This window comes from Rattus norvegicus, chromosome 11, assembly GCF_021556685.1.
Source record: "Rattus norvegicus strain SHRSP/BbbUtx chromosome 11, alternate assembly SHRSP_T2T, whole genome shotgun sequence".
NCBI classification, from domain to species: domain Eukaryota; kingdom Metazoa; phylum Chordata; class Mammalia; order Rodentia; family Muridae; genus Rattus; species Rattus norvegicus.
Window position 1 is genome coordinate 78147117 of NC_141544.1, and position 16117 is coordinate 78163233.

The following is a 16117-nucleotide window of genomic DNA, read 5'->3' on the forward strand; positions in this document are numbered from 1 at the left end:
TGGCTCCTTAGGAAATCTTTCTATCTGTGTCATTCTATGGAGCTAGTCTACCTTTTCTCTTGAGTTCCTCCAAACCTAAGTGGGGTCTCACAGTTTTCTTTTCTAGAATACTATTTTATACTTTGAGCAAGCAATGAGGAACAAGCCAGTAAGTAGCACTTCTCCAATTCCAGTCTTGACTTCATGTAAGGATGAACAGCAGTACGGAAGCATAAACTAAGTAAATCCTCCCCTCCCCGCCCCCACAAAGCTATATGTATCTACAACTAAAATGCAACTCATTTAAAAATGTAACTTAAAGTCCTAGTCTTATGAAAGCTACTATGATAAACTGCTAAGGAGAATTAAGAAATACAAGTTAGTGGTCAGTCACCTATAAAGTATCATAGCCACTAAGGCACTCAGAACTAGTAATCATGGTAGGTACTACTATAGTTGATTGCAGGAGTAAGCTTTATTTAGTCACCTGTATATGTTTTCAAAGTTAAGCCAATATAAGTCAAGCCAATAGAAACAAACAAGTTTGTCTAATTTGATATACATTAGACAGAAGTGTCGAGGTAAAAATAAAAAAGCGTTGGGACTGGTTCCTGAGAGTACCCTGGCAGTCTCTCTCCTTTGTTAGTTCTGCCCGTGGGCCATTGGAACTAGTGCTAATTATCTCAGATTAGCATCTTTCCCTGTGGCTTGGCGCTCTGCTAGCCAGGAACTCTCTGGTTCCTACTACCCAGCTCCCTGCCATGGACTCTGCCCACACTCCGGCAACTGCCTCCTGGTCATTAAAGTACAAACTCCCAACTACCTGGTTAAATCACGACTCAACAAACTGTAACCCAACAATCAGATTTAAATTCCCAATTGAAAATACATCCACACAATGTTCTCTAATCCAATTGATAAGATATAATTTGCCCATCCAGACAACACAAAATCCTGTACAAATCCATCCCTTAAGAATAGTCATAACAACCTGTAATATGTGCAGAGAGGAATCTTACCATCCGCCGCCACTTTCTCCAGCCTCCTCTGCCTCTCTAAAAATTTTTCTGCCACCCATCCTTCCTTCTTGTCCAATCACAGGCCTTGTTCTATCCTGTACCTGCCTTCACCTGCATAATGACATCAACCTACATACATGATCCTCAAATACTTCAGAGATCTGCAGAATATGACATTTAGGATGTTTTAATAAAAACTGTGAGGTATTTTTTTTTTGACAAATAGACCTGTCACATGCAGTCAGTACCCCCAATCTCCTGCCATGGAGATGATGGGTACAGCAAATCTCCACCTAGAGTTTGCTTCAGATGTGGTAAAGTTGGCCCCCGGGCTATAAACTGTCCTGTATGTTGACTGTTGACAATACGAGGGTCCAAACTGTGGACAACCAAAACACTGGGAAGTCCGTTGCCCCACTTTGCCTAGACAAGATGGGACAATCCACCCAAGTTCCTGCTGAAAAAAAAAAGTCTGTTAGATCTTCTGGCCTGTTGGCTGAAGATGGATGCCCCACAAAACAGAGGGACTTTTAGGTGACTACCCAGATAGAGTCTGTCCATTTACCCTTGATCCGGTAAGTCTCTGTCACTTTTACAGGTGTGGAAACTGCTTGCTCTGCACTTCCTGTTTGCTCAGGTAAGCCTTATCCATCTCAGGGCTCTGGTCTGCTTGAAGAATAGGTAGTTACAGTTTTAGTTTTCCATGTTACCAGATTGGAAAAAGAAAAACTCACAAAAGATATGTAAAATTTGTAAAGGTTAAAAGATATAAAAGATGAAGTTGTAAAGGATCTAAGGAAGTATTTTAGGGTCTAAAGAGGTGTTTTAATGTTGGTCAATACAAGTTGTAAAGTTAGAGGTTGTAATGCTTAAATGGTGATAAGAAAAATGATTAAAGATATATAAGAGGAATGAAATATATCAGATGGATACTGAAATATTTTCTCCAAAGTTGCCAAATATGAATGGACTAAAGACTGTAAAATAATCCTTACCCTGAGAGTTCTCCTAGTTATTGTATATAATTTACTGTTATTAGAGAAAAGGCCATTTCAACTAAAGGGGGACCCACACATATTATATTTACCAGCTATGAGAAAGTGTGTCCCTGTGCTTTCCCTTGTTAAATAAACCAGCACCAGTCTAGCAGGAGATGTAAATGTTTGTCACATCCTCACCTGCTCCAACAAGAGAGGCAAACTGTCCCCAAAGCTAACTTATTCTCAAGTAGGCTGTGTTACTTTTTGTATAATAGAGGGCTGGCAGCTTAGAGGTAGGGCAAGTGAATTGGCAGAATGTCTAGGCGGGATGCAGGCAGATGCAGAAAGGACTACAGATTTCTTCATGTCTTTATAAAATCTCAAGTGGGATCCCATGAAAGCCCTGTAGTAATAAAAAAATATAGTTATAATTTTCAAATATAATAAGATTACGCCGGTGTGGGTCAGGGAAAGTGACACATGCCTGCAATCTTCTGCTCAGGGGACTGAGGCAGGAAGTTCATGAGTTAGATGCCAAGTGGGGCTACATGTTGAATTGAAGACTAATCTGGGCTACACATAGCAGCCATCTGTCTCAAACAAACAAACAAAAACATCGTGCCAAGCATATTGTACAAATTTATTAATTACATATATATTATAGAACATGTTACAAAAAGTGCTCTACTAAATATAAAAAGGTATAAAATGTTATATTAATGAATATTTGAAATTGTTCATAGAAAAGAGGCAATTACAAATAATCAAACGATTCCACATGTGTCCATCCACAGACACATACATAGGTAATGTCTACAATTGGCAAATTCAGACAGAAGGAAGTGTGGCCACTTAGCAGTGAAGGGTGAGGGGAGAGGGAGGAAGTTAGAGGACTGACAGCACTTCCTTGTGTGTGGAAAGGAAAATATTGTGAAATGACATGGGGAGGTTTGCACACACTTGTGAATATATTGAAAGTTCCTGAACAAAACCCTTGAAATATCTGAACTGCATGGTATTTGTGGCATATAAGTTGTTCAATAAAAGTGTTCAATGGGTCAGTGAATGAGGACATTTGTCACCAAGCCTAATTATGTTGGTTTGAGCCTTCTATTTGGTAGAAAGAGAACCAATTTCCTCAAGGTATCTTCTGATACAAGTGGGCTGTGGCACACAGACAGACAGACAGACAGACAGACACACACACACACAAATAAATAAAAATGAGTATTTTCAAAGAAGACAGAAATTACATGGAATGCATGACTCTGGACTGGACTTTTGTAATAAAGGACATTATTGCAACAACTCGAGAAGCTTCAGTGGCACCTGGGGACTAGGTGTGACTGTGCCATCAGTGTTCATTTCCTGATCTTGATTGTTGGTTTTTTTGGCTGTGCCTTATGAGAAGTGCACACGGCTCTTTGCACTAAGAATCAACGAGAAGTATTTGTTCATGATGAGAAAACTCTGCACCAACTCTCAAGTGCCAGGGAAGCATGGGGGAGAAGGAGAGGGCAGCTTCTTTATAAGTTAGGATTGGTTCAAAACAAGACTCATAAAATACAAATTTAATTTTCAAATATGAAAGGAAAGATGACATGCTGGGTTCTGGGCACCTGAAAGGATCAAGGTGTGTGCTTCCTTGACAGCCACCAATGCACCTGCAGTGAGGGTGGGTGATAAGGCCCTTTGCACAATTGCACCTGAGCCGTAGTTTTTATAAGGTTTCCAGTTGGGATCATTCTTTGTGGAGTATCAACTCTGAACCATGGACACTGCACTCTGTTTGTCAGCATGTTTATTAGAAATTGGAATGCTACAGAGGTTACCATGGGCCTTGCCAAGAATGACACAAACATACACGAAACAGTCCATATTTAAAAATGATTGTCTAGGAAGAGAATATCAACACAATATGAAGTAATGAGGGAGAAACACAGTTATTTCAAGAATGCTTGTTTATTGATAGCTGCTTCTCTTTACAATGAGAGGAAGATCAGGACACTTTAGAATTTGCTGCTTAGAAGTAGGTCAGCTCATCGTTCTTGGTTTTGTTAGTCTGGTAACCACTAAGTTCCAAATCATCCTCTCCAGAAAGACCCTTGAAGACTTTTCTGTGGGTGAAGCAACCATGCTCCACATCCCTCTGAAAGACAGAAAAAAAGGAAGAAAGGAAGGAAAGAAGGAAGGAAGGAAGGAAAAAAGAAAGAAAGAAAGGAAGAAAGAAAGAAAGAAAGAGAGAGAGGGGGGAGAGAAAGAAAGAAAGAGAGAGAGGGGGGAGAGAAAGAAAGAAAGAAAGGAGGAAGGAAGGAAGGAAAGAAGGAAGGAAGAAAGAAAATCAAAGAAATGAAGATTATTTATATGGGTCTCTATCGTATAACAGATCTTTCTTTTTAAGATGTGATGTGCTAAGTTCTGAAACAACTCTTCTGGCTGAGGCCAGCACCGATGAACTGAACTCCCATCAACCCTTACATTAGGAAAAAGAGCAGATAACTCTTGTTGGCAAAAATATACTTCCTAGATGTGTTTTGAATACTTTTAAAAATATTTTATTCATTTTATTTGTATTTAAGTGCATCACCTGCATGCAACGCCTGAAAACGTAAGAAGAGAGTGTCATATCCCCTAGAACTGGAGTCAGAGATAGTTGTAAGCTACCGTGTGTGTCCTAAGACCTAAACCCAAGTCCTCTACAAGAACAGCCAGTGATCCTACCCAATAATTCACTTCTCCATCTAGATTTTATTTATTATACTGTTCATTAAAGTCTTGGCACAGATTACATTCCAGAGTTATATTTTATTTTCACGGTGCCTGGAAAGGAGCGGAAGGCAGTCTTTGTTTTTGATGATTCTGTTTTCTAAATTCTAAGTTGGGAAAATATTGGCATATAGTTTGATAAGGCAAAAAAACTCAGACTGGCTTTAGAAAACATGGATTATGTGGTCCCCATATCTCTGCTGTGTTACAACCTACTTTATGAATGAGCACCAGGCTGTCTCCTTTGTAAAAAAAAAAAAAAAAAAAAAGAAGCCTAGGAACCATCAGAACCATCAGGGTAACACTCCCAATGGTTTTGTTTGTTTGTTTGGTTTGCTTTGGTTTGGTTTGGTTTGGTTTGGATCGGTTTGCTTTGGGTTTCTTTGGTATGAACCTGAGACCTAGACCATCACTGCTACTTTTTCTTTATGGGAAGAATAAAAGTTTTGTATTCGACAGTTGACATTGTACTCTTAATCTTCAAATGCTACTAAACAAAGTTTGCTACTATTTATGGTATTATGGGTTTGGAAGTGCATTCACGTATGTATGCTTCTGTGTGTGTGTGTGTGTGTGTGTGTGTGTGTGTGTGTGTGTGTGTGTGTGTGTGTGTGATCACGGACTTCTTACTGTAGGTCAGGAGAAAGCTTTCTGTATTCACAAAGTAAAACAAGGTACCTATTCTACTATTCGATGGATTTGAGGGGGGGGTCTTCTACTTGCAAGTGTCTTAATTAAAAACCACTGGTAGAAATAAAGCTACAGTTGGGGCATCTGAAAACAATTATGTCAGTGCTTGAGGGAGGTAGGCATTTAACCTTAATAAAGTAATTTTGTCCTTGGATGACTTGGGATTTATACTCGACAGCTTTGAAATTTTCATATTTCTCATTGGTTTTCTTTTCAAGCAGTGGCTTGACCTAATGAGGAGAAAGTGATGATGTTAGGGCTGTGTTGACTCAGTTTATCTGAGTCACAAACCTGGGAACCTCATCCTGCTGAGAGTCCTCAGAGATGGTGATGACCCAGGGCTGGCAGCTCAAGCCTCTAATCCCATAACTTGGAAGACTGAGGCAGGAGAATGCCATTCAAGATTGTTATTCATCTTGGGGCAACTATCCAGGCTAGCTGGGGCTACCAATTGAATCCTGCCTTAAAAATCAACACACACACACACACACACACACACACACACACACACACAGGCGGCACACACACACACAGGCGGCACACACACACACACACACACACACACACACACACACACACACCCTTAAAAAGAAAAAAAAAAGCAGAAGACAATAGACAATGTAGTCATGATTTGCAATGAAGGAAGGGCCCCTATAAGTACATCTATATTTGATCAGTTTACAAAGTAAACCACACATAGTGGAGATTTTCTCTGTGCTCCCTCAGGTCACTCTAGGGATACAGTAACCCCCTTTGTCCTGACACTGTGTGGGGACCCAACAGACCAGAATCTTGGAGGAATAGACTGAATTTCCTGACTTAGCAAGGACTTGCCTTAGTATCTGCGCCATCAGGTTCTCGAGGGAGAATAATTGCTGTGATTGAGAAAATGCTTCCTGAAAACACACGGTTTACTGCCTGCTTCTCGGCTTCCCAACACTTTAGTGGGAGTTGTCCCCTCAGGCTTTCTTCTGCAAGACAGGACAGATGAGTGGTATCTGGGAGCTGAGCCACCGCCCTGCACCTGCTCACCTGACAGTAAAGGGGTTGGCAGCAGTGCCTAATGTCCTTTTTAATCTTAAAACTGTGATCGTGAAAGAGTGCTTAATTAACTTTTATTCTATAATATTCCCTAGATCTCTGGATTTCCTCTGCACTATTAAATTTGGGGGAGTAGAGGCTGTTTCTTTCCGCCGTTTATGTGACTTCTACAGTTTGTAGCCAGATGCTGGACACCTCAGAGAGACTCAGGAAATGTCCCTGTAAACTGTTTCTTGGCTATGCATCTCTCATGGTGATTTAAGCCTGAGGCTCTGGCTTCCACAGGGAAGGCAAGTTTGCTGCATTCCTTCTTTCTGATACCTTCAATGCTCCCCAGTGTGCTTAGGCTGTGTAGCGGGGAAGGACAGGCTAGTTTCTTATCTGGGTGACATTTTGAGTCTTGGTTCCATCATCTAAACATAGGATGGATTGCAACCTTGCCTGCCTGGGGGCTTTGAAGATCAACTAAGAGGTGGGTTAGAAATCAAGGCCTTTAAAACAGCAAAGCTCCTTAGAGGGTGAGGTGGCCTCGTTAATATCTATGTCTCATTCTGCTTCTGTGGAGCTGCAGGAAAACATTTCTAAATTCATTCTATTACTGAAAATGTGGTCCATAGATGGTATCATTAGCAAGATAAACCCCTCCAGTAGCTTTCTACTTAACAATTATATGATCAAAATACATTTTATGTATGTATAAAATCCTCAAAGAACTAATGAGAATATGATGTTCAAAAATTACCCTAGCCAGGCAGGATGACACACTCCTGTAGTCCGAGGTACTTGGGAAGCTAGAGGCAAAAAGATTACTCTATTATATGAGAATTGGACCACTCTTAGAAATAGCAAGGCCCTCTCTTTTAAAACAATTATTCTAGATAACTAGATGATCAACCATTAAAAATCATGAAGATTCACTATAACATCTTTATTTCAAATAACTGTATTTCCCTGTATAGCTCCCTACAGGCCTGGATCCTGGAACATCTCAGGGGAATTTCTATTTCAGGCAATATGAATGTCAACTGTCCCTCAGTTGTGCTTATTTGCTTTTGAAACCTTTTCCATGCATGTTATTTTAGTTGGTCCTTTTAGCTCTTTCTTCTAAAAGTGAAATGGAGGACTTTTCCTTGGCATTTTATTTTTAAGGCCCCATCTCCCAAAACTTCTAGGAAACCCAATATATCTGGACCTATAGGAAAGTGAAGTCATGGGTAGGAGTGCCCATGACTCGGAGAAGACCTCGGAAGAAATGGGGACACACAGGCCTGTCTAGCCCTCTTCGGTCAGATCTGCAGTTAATCTAAGTGACAGGTGTCTCGTGTGCACATTTACAGTTGAGAACACCAACTTGATATGAGGATTCTAATGAAGATTTAAAGACTTAATAGTCCTCAAAAATAAAATGCTCCAATATATTTATTGAAATAAACCTATGAGTGAGGACTATTTACCCTTAAATATTTAGTCACTGAATTTTAGGACTGTGACCCCCTCTAGAATTTCCAGTGCCCCAAGCATGAAGGCTCCCATCTGTTCTACTCATATAAGATCTGATGGTGCCTACCATGGTGAGAAGTTGAGGCAGCAGGAGTGCCTTGAGTTTGAGGCTAGCCTGAGTTACCTTCACACTAGACCATCTAGCAAGACCTCGTCTCAAAGAAACACACAAACAAACAAATAAACTGATCTTGTCCTCCAGGATGATTTTGTTTCAGAGAGGAAAACATGATGGCAGTAAATAAGGTGAAAGATTCCAAACTATGTCCATAATTTGCATGCATTTCTTCTCCTTTGTAGAACAGGTAACATGTATATCTTTTTATATAGAAGATAATTAAGCAAGATGTATAAACCTGCTAGAAATATTGAGTTCTGTTTTGATTTTGATGGTTTGGTTGGCATAGCATCCTGGAATCAGACCAGGGTTCCTTAACAACCTCAGGTGCCTTAACTCGTCAGCTTCAAACTTGTGAGATTGGAAAATTCCTGTCAGTAATTAGAGCTCCTGGGATCAGATATGTGAGGTGTAGAGAGGATCCAGCAAGAATTCACCTTCAGCCACTGGGGAAACTGAGGCTGCAGTGGGAATGTCGCTTGGTTGATTTTATACTTGGGTTGTTAAAATTTCTCTGAAGGGCTTAATATTCTGCGTTTAGCTATATAAATGTCTGAACAAAGCCATATATTTCTGGTTTCTGTTATTTCTCACACTCTTAGTGCTGTGCCAAATTATGAATCAATTTTTGGAAGCTTGGCTTGGGATCAAGCTTTTTCCTGAAGTACATCGACTCAGCTTGTCAGCGATCTCTTGGATTTCTTGGTGTGGCAGGTCTGGCCCCTGACAAGCCTCCAGGCATCATCCTGATGAGTTGCTCCTTTGCTGGGCAGGACACTGAGAAGGAATGATCCTGCAAGCACTGAGAGTCAGGGTTTGAAAGATATCTGTAAACTCCTCCTCTAATGAATTATCGCCACAGTATCAGAGGAACTGGGGAAATGAGTGTGGCCTCAGGCAAGTCTTACAGCATCCCTGAGAGGAAATGCTAAGCGGAGTTGGGGGGAAATGTGGGGTGGCAGACATGAGCAAGCGTGTGTCATAATGTCATCCTGTTGTGTCACCTGGGGAAAGACATGTATAACCAGATTTTCTAAATATGTTAAACCTTGAAGTGTTCTTTAAAGAGAATTCTTAAAAATGTCAAGGCTGGTTGCTTAGGATCCACTCAACTTCGTAAATATAAGAAAACTGTCTACAGTGGATTTTGTACTTGTAGTTTCAAAAATGTTTATCCCTAAACATGAAGTTTATCACCAAAGTGGCAAATACCTTCATTTCTTCTGCTGCTGTTTATTCTCGTGTTTTATGAACTTTGTTGTTGTAGTTGCTGTTTTTGTTGTGTTTTGTTTTGAGACTCGGTTTCTCTGAGAAACACCACCTGGCTATCCTAGAATTCACACTCTCTCCAGGCCAGCTGCAAATTCACAGATTCCCATGCCTCTGCTTCGCAAGTGCATGGTTTAAAGACATGCACCACCATGCCCTATGATTATCTTTTTTTTTTTTTTTAGAAGGGCTTACATGTAGCCCAGGTTGTCTTGGAACTCACTATGAACTTTGAACTTCTGACTCTCTTGCTCCCACCTGCAGAGAGCCCTGGGATTACAGACATAGTCGTAAATGTCTGCTCCTTCTGTCTCTGCTTCCCAAGTGATGGGATTACAGTCAGTAGGTGAATTATCAGGTAATATCTCTACCATGTAAATGTAAGACTATTCTTTAGAAGAATTGCTGCGTATCAAGAGTAAAGTGCGTTGGATAAAAAGATATATGGCACAGCAAAGTGACAGAGGTCACTGACCACTGGGGTGATTCCAAGTCAGAGATAGGCCTGGAAACATGTCAGTTCTGAGAGACAGATCCACCGGTATCTGTTATTTCATTGTGCTCTTCTGTATTTAAACAATTATAAAAATTAAAATAAAAGAAAAAATATCTAAAAACAACTAAAATCATTCCTACCAGAGTACTGCGACTGTCTTTAAAACAAGAAGAAGAAGAAATTACCTGCTGAATTACCTTTCTTTACAAGGACAGAACCCAGAATGTCTGGTAAACTTTATATAACTTTAGGATCTTAGTCTTCTTTTAATACTGTGTGTCAACTGACACAGTCTCACTGGGTCAGTTTTGTAGATTCCTGTGAGGTTTGACTTACAGAAAAGGAATATGGCCTTCTACAAAGAAGGAAAGGGAATTTGCCTTGAGGATCCACTGACTGTTGGTATGATCTGATGCTTTGGAGAAGAAGGAAACAAACGCATGTGCTCTGAATGATGCAGACACATTTCACGCTTCCTTTTCTGCTCTGTGCTTTCCCCTATACAACCTCTTTATACCCTGTGAGTTGGCCAAGATGGATCTTTGCAGATGATACCCCCCCCTTCTGTTGTCATGTCCCCAAGCAGTGCTCCTTGAGTAAAACTTGGACTCCTCCCTACCAGCTGTCATCTCATGAACATTGACCTTTAAGCACAGAGAGACCAGGACTTCAGTAACCATTGGAACTTTGGCTCATGATTCCAGGGTGCATTTATCATGATGGGGAAGGCATGGCGGTATGTTGGGAGACAATGGTCTCATGTGTCAGGAGTCAGAGAAAGACAAGTGCTGGCTCTCAGCTTATTTCCTCATTTTTGTTCAGTCTAGGACAATAGTATAATGTCACCTATTTATAAAATGCATCTTCCTACCTCAACTAACCCAATATGCGCTTCAGTGAGGTACAAATTTGTATCCAAGGAATTTCTTTTTTTTTTTTTTTTTTTTTTTTTTTTTTGAAAGAAAAGCTCCAACAACCTTTATTTCTGTTTTAGAGACAGTACTTATATTGTCTATAAAAATTACCTCATACAACGATCAGGTAGCACCGTTAAAACAGAATAATTGATTACAGGATTTTCTAAATACTTTTGCGTTCCAGTAAGTTCACAATAAGTTTAAGGCAATAACCCATGTCATAAATCGCTTAAGACTTGAAGATGACAGCAGAACCATTTACATGTCTTTTTTTTTTTTTTAATTTTTTTTTTTTATTAACTTGAGTATTTCTTATATACATTTCGAGTGTTATTCCCTTTCCCGGTTTCCGGGCAAACATCCCCCTCCCCCCTCCCCTTCCTTATGGGTGTTCCCCTCCCAACCCTCCCCCCATTGCCGCCCTCCCCCCATAGACTAGTTCACTGTGGGTTCAGTCTTAGCAGGACCCAGGGCTTCCCCTTCCACTGGTGCTCTTACTAGGATAGTCATTGCTACCTATGGGGTCAGAGTCCAGGGTCAGTCCATGTATAGTCTTTAGGTAGTGGCTTAGTCCCTGGAAGCTCTGGTTGCTTGGCATTGTTGTACTTTTGGGGTCTCGAGCCCCTTCAAGCTCTTCCAGTTCTTTCTCTGATTCCTTCAATAGGGGACCTATTCTCAGTTCAGTGGTTTGCTGCTGGCATTCGCCTCTATATTTGCTGTATTCTGGCTGTGTCTCTCAGGAGTGATCTACATCCGGCTCCTGTCGGTCTGCACTTCTTTGCTTCATCCATCTTGTCTAATTGGGTGGCTGTATATGTATGGGCCACATGTGGGGCAGGCTCTGAATAGGTGTTCCTTCTGTGTCTGTTTTAATCTTTGCCTCCCTATTCCCTGCCAAGGGTATTCTTGTTCCCCTTTTAAAGGAGGAGTGAAGCATTCACATTTTGATCATCCGTCTTGAGTTTCATTTGTTCTAGGCATCTAGGGTAATTCAAGCATTTGGGCTAATAGCCACTTATCAATGAGTGCATACCATGTGTGTTTCTCTGTGATTGGGTTACCTCACTCAGGATGATATTTTCCAGTTCCAACCATTTGCCTATGAATTGCATAAAGTCATTGTTTTTGATAGCTGAGTAATATTCCATTGTGTAGATGTACCACATTTTCTGTATCCATTCCTCTGTTGAAGGGCATCTGGGTTCTTTCCAGCTTCTGGCTATTATAAATAAGGCTGCGATGAACATAGTGGAGCACGTGTCTCTTTTATATGTTGAGGCATCTTTTGGGTATATGCCCAAGAGAGGTATAGCTGGATCATCAGGCAGTTCAATGTCCAATTTTCTGAGGAACCTCCAGACTGATTTCCAGAATGGTTTTACCAGTCTGCAATCCCACCAACAATGGAGGAGTGTTCCTCTTTCTCCACATCCTCGCCAGCATCTGCTGTCACCTGAGTTTTTGATCTTAGCCAATCGCACTGGTGTGAGGTGAAATCTCAGGGTTGTTTTGATTTGCATTTCCCTTATGACTAAAGATGTTGAACATTTCTTTAGGTGTTTCTCAGCCATTCGGCATTCCTCAGCTGTGAATTCTTTGTTTAGCTCTGAACCCCATTTTTTAATAGGGTTATTTGTTTCCCTGCGGTCTAACTTCTTGAGTTCTTTGTATATTTTGGAAATAAGGCCTCTATCTGTTGTAGGATTGGTAAAGATCTTTTCCCAATCTGTTGGTTGCCGTTTTGTCCTAACCACAGTGTCCTTTGCCTTACAGAAGCTTTGCAGTTTTATGAGATCCCATTTGTCGATTCTTGATCTTAGAGCATAAGCCATTGGTGTTTTGTTCAGGAAATTTTTTCCAGTGCCCATGTGTTCCAGATGCTTCCCTAGTTTTTCTTCTATTAGTTTGAGTGTGTCTGGTTTGATGTGGAGGTCCTTGATCCACTTGGACTTAAGCTTTGTACAGGGTGATAAGGATGGATCGATCTGCATTCTTCTACATGTTGCCCTCCAGTTGAACCAGCACCATTTGCTGAAAATACTATCTTTTTTCCATTGGATGGTTTTGGCTCCTTTGTCAAAAATCAAGTGACCATAGGTGTGTGGGTTCATTTCTGGGTCTTCAATTCTATTCCATTGGTCTATCTGTCTGTCTCTGTACCAATACCATGCAGTTTTTATCACTATTGCTCTGTAATACTGCTTGAGTTCAGGGATAGTGATTCCCCCTGAAGTCCTTTTATTGTTGAGGATAGCTTTAGCTATCCTGGGTTTTTTGTTATTCCAGATGAATTTGCAAATTGTTCTGTCTAACTCTTTGAAGAATTGGATTGGTATTTTGATGGGGATTGCATTGAATCTGTAGATTGCTTTTGGTAAAATGGCCATTTTTACCATATTAATCCTGCCAATCCATGAGCATGGGAGATCTTTCCATCTTCTGAGGTCTTCTTCAATTTCTTTCCTCAGTGTCTTGAAGTTCTTATTGTACAGATCTTTTACTTGCTTGGTTAAAGTCACACCGAGGTACTTTATATTATTTGGGTCTATTATGAAGGGTGTCGTTTCCCTAATTTCTTTCTCGGCTTGTTTCTCTTTTGTATAGAGGAAGGCAACTGATTTATTTGAGTTAATTTTATACCCAGCCACTTTGCTGAAGTTGTTTATCAGCTTTAGTAGTTCTCTGGTGGAACTTTTGGGATCACTTAAATATACTATCATGTCATCTGCAAATAGTGATATTTTGACCTCTTCTTTTCCGATCTGTATCCCTTTGATCTCCTTTTGTTGTCTGATTGCTCTGGCTAGAACGTCAAGAACTATATTGAATAAGTAGGGAGAGAGTGGGCAGCCTTGTCTAGTCCCTGATTTTAGTGGGATTGCTTCAAGTTTCTCTCCATTTAGTTTAATGTTAGCAACTGGTTTGCTGTATATGGCTTTTACTATGTTTAGGTATGGGCCTTGAATTCCTATTCTTTCCAGGACTTTTATCATGAAGGGGTGTTGAATTTTGTCAAATGCTTTCTCAGCATCTAATGAAATGATCATGTGGTTCTGTTCTTTCAGTTTGTTTATATAATGGATCACGTTGATGGTTTTCCGTATATTAAACCATCCCTGCATGCCTGGGATGAAGCCTACTTGATCATGGTGGATGATTGTTTTGATGTGCTATCCAAGGAATTTCTAACCATATCCCATCATGTTGGCAGGATTAACAACCATGATCATCAACCAGAGTGCTAATAAATGATTTCATTCAAGACAGAGCTTTGCTATTATGAAGCACATGCTTTCCTTGAACTCCCCATGTACCCCATTTTACTTTAAACTCATGACTTCTTAAATCTGCATCTCAAATTCTGGTATTACATGCATGTGCGTCTGTGTCCAGTACTAACATCTACCAAATTTAAATGTCTTGTTCTTGTAACTCTCTTTGTTGGCGTTCAGGTTCACAAAATGACACACTGGTGATGTAGCTGAGTGGGGGAGCTCTCTGCCAACCTTGCTCGAGGCACTAGGTCAATCCCTTGTATCACAAAGAAAAACCCCTCCCTTGAAGACAACCATATAACCTAGAAACATTGATCCAAACTTCCCCTGCCCTTTCATGTAGGTCTTGACCCTGACCAGTTTGTTTAACCAACCTTGCCTGGTAGGGGGTCATATAATCTTTATTGTAGGAGGGGTTCAACCTAGTACCATAGAGATGGACCTCCTCATAGATAAAATAAGAATCTGAAAAGACCAACCTTGATGGTTCTCCTACCCAGTTTTTCACCAGTTGTCCATAAACCTCCCTGTCCGATCACATCTCCAGTTAGTTGTCCATTTTGGGTCAAATAAAAATGTTAAAAATGGGGAGCTGTTCTTGTGTATTTAGGATTCCATTTCCAAATGGAGTCCTGTGTCATTTAAAACTTTGATTACAAAGACCGTCACCACCTTTGATTTCTATGCTGTCTGTTGTCATAGGAGTGTGAACCTTAGAAAAAAGATGGTGAGTCTTACCCTCTTGAATGCCCCTTCATGATATTCATTTTAATGATTCATTTTGCACTGAGTCAAAGGTTTGATATATACTTCTTCGACACACCTTTCTTTAAAAGTTTTTTTCTTTCCTGTGTGTGTGTGTGTGTGTGTGTGTAACAGTGTTTCACTGAGTAGGTCTGACTGGTATGGAACTCACTATATAGATCAGGCTATTTTTGAACTCACAGAGCTCCACATGCCTCTGGCTCTAAAGTACTGAGATTAAAGGCCAGGACCACCATACCTGGATGACAACTTTTGAATGTCAACAACAATTTCTCTGTAGTTTGCCAACCTAAAGAACCAGGTAGCCAGTTGGTTCTCAGCCCTCAACCTCTCGGATGTGATTCAGCTGATGTCTCAGTTTTAATAAAGGTGACTCAACCAAGTCTTTACTGTGTCTATTTGCATCTCACTGGTGCTTTCCCCCTTGAGAATCCTGACTCACACTCACTCCCAACTGGAGTATCCTCCTATCTGGTTAAGTGCACTGGCAGAGCCATCCAGCTAGCTGCTCGGTTCTGAAGCCTGAGGGTCATGCTTTACTTTCTTATTTCCAAATATGATCCATCAGACAAAATTGCCTTTTGCTCTCCGCATGGTAGTCAAGGTGACCTTTTGTAAACACAAAGCAGATGATCATATTCTCACTAATTTAAGAAGAGAAATAGGGCACACACACACACACACACACACACAGAGAGAGAGAGAGAGAGAGAGAGAGAGAGAGAGAGAGAGAGAGAGAACACAAAATCTAACCTGATACAATGTACTATTAAGCCTTGGTGCTCAGCCTTTGCATGACCTCATCTCAAGAGTTTCCCTCTTGGTGCATGTTAGATGCTGGCCCCATTCAATTCTAATGAGACAAGTCAGGCTCACCTCCATTCTGAGTCTGTGCAGTTGACACTGCAAGGCAGAAATCCTCCTTCTTCAGTTCCTATTCATCCTCTCATCATAAATGTTAAGTATATGAAGGGATAGAAGGATTAACCTGCTTGATTTAATTATTCCACATTGTATTCAGAACCCGAAAATTAATTTCTACTTCATAAATTGTTGGAATGACTCACAAGCATTGCATTTATTGACTTTGAAAAAGTGTGTCACTTGTGCTTCATTATGTACATAACAGCCTTATTCATAAAAGTCAGAAACTGCAAGCGATGTACATGTCTGGAAACCAAAGAATGGATACAGAAACACTTGTTCATTTATACAATAGGCTACTATTCAGCTATTACAAACAAGGATATCATGAATTTTCCAGGTAAATGGATGGAACTAGAAAATACCATTCTAAATGAA

General features: G+C 40.4%; 1 pseudogene; it reads right to left on the reverse strand.

The window, feature by feature from the left end:
• Positions 1-4001: 4001 nt before the first annotated feature.
• On the reverse strand, positions 4002-8838 carry Stfa3l-ps1 (stefin A3 like, pseudogene 1; annotated as a pseudogene).
• Between the last annotated feature and the right edge of the window lie 7279 nt (positions 8839-16117).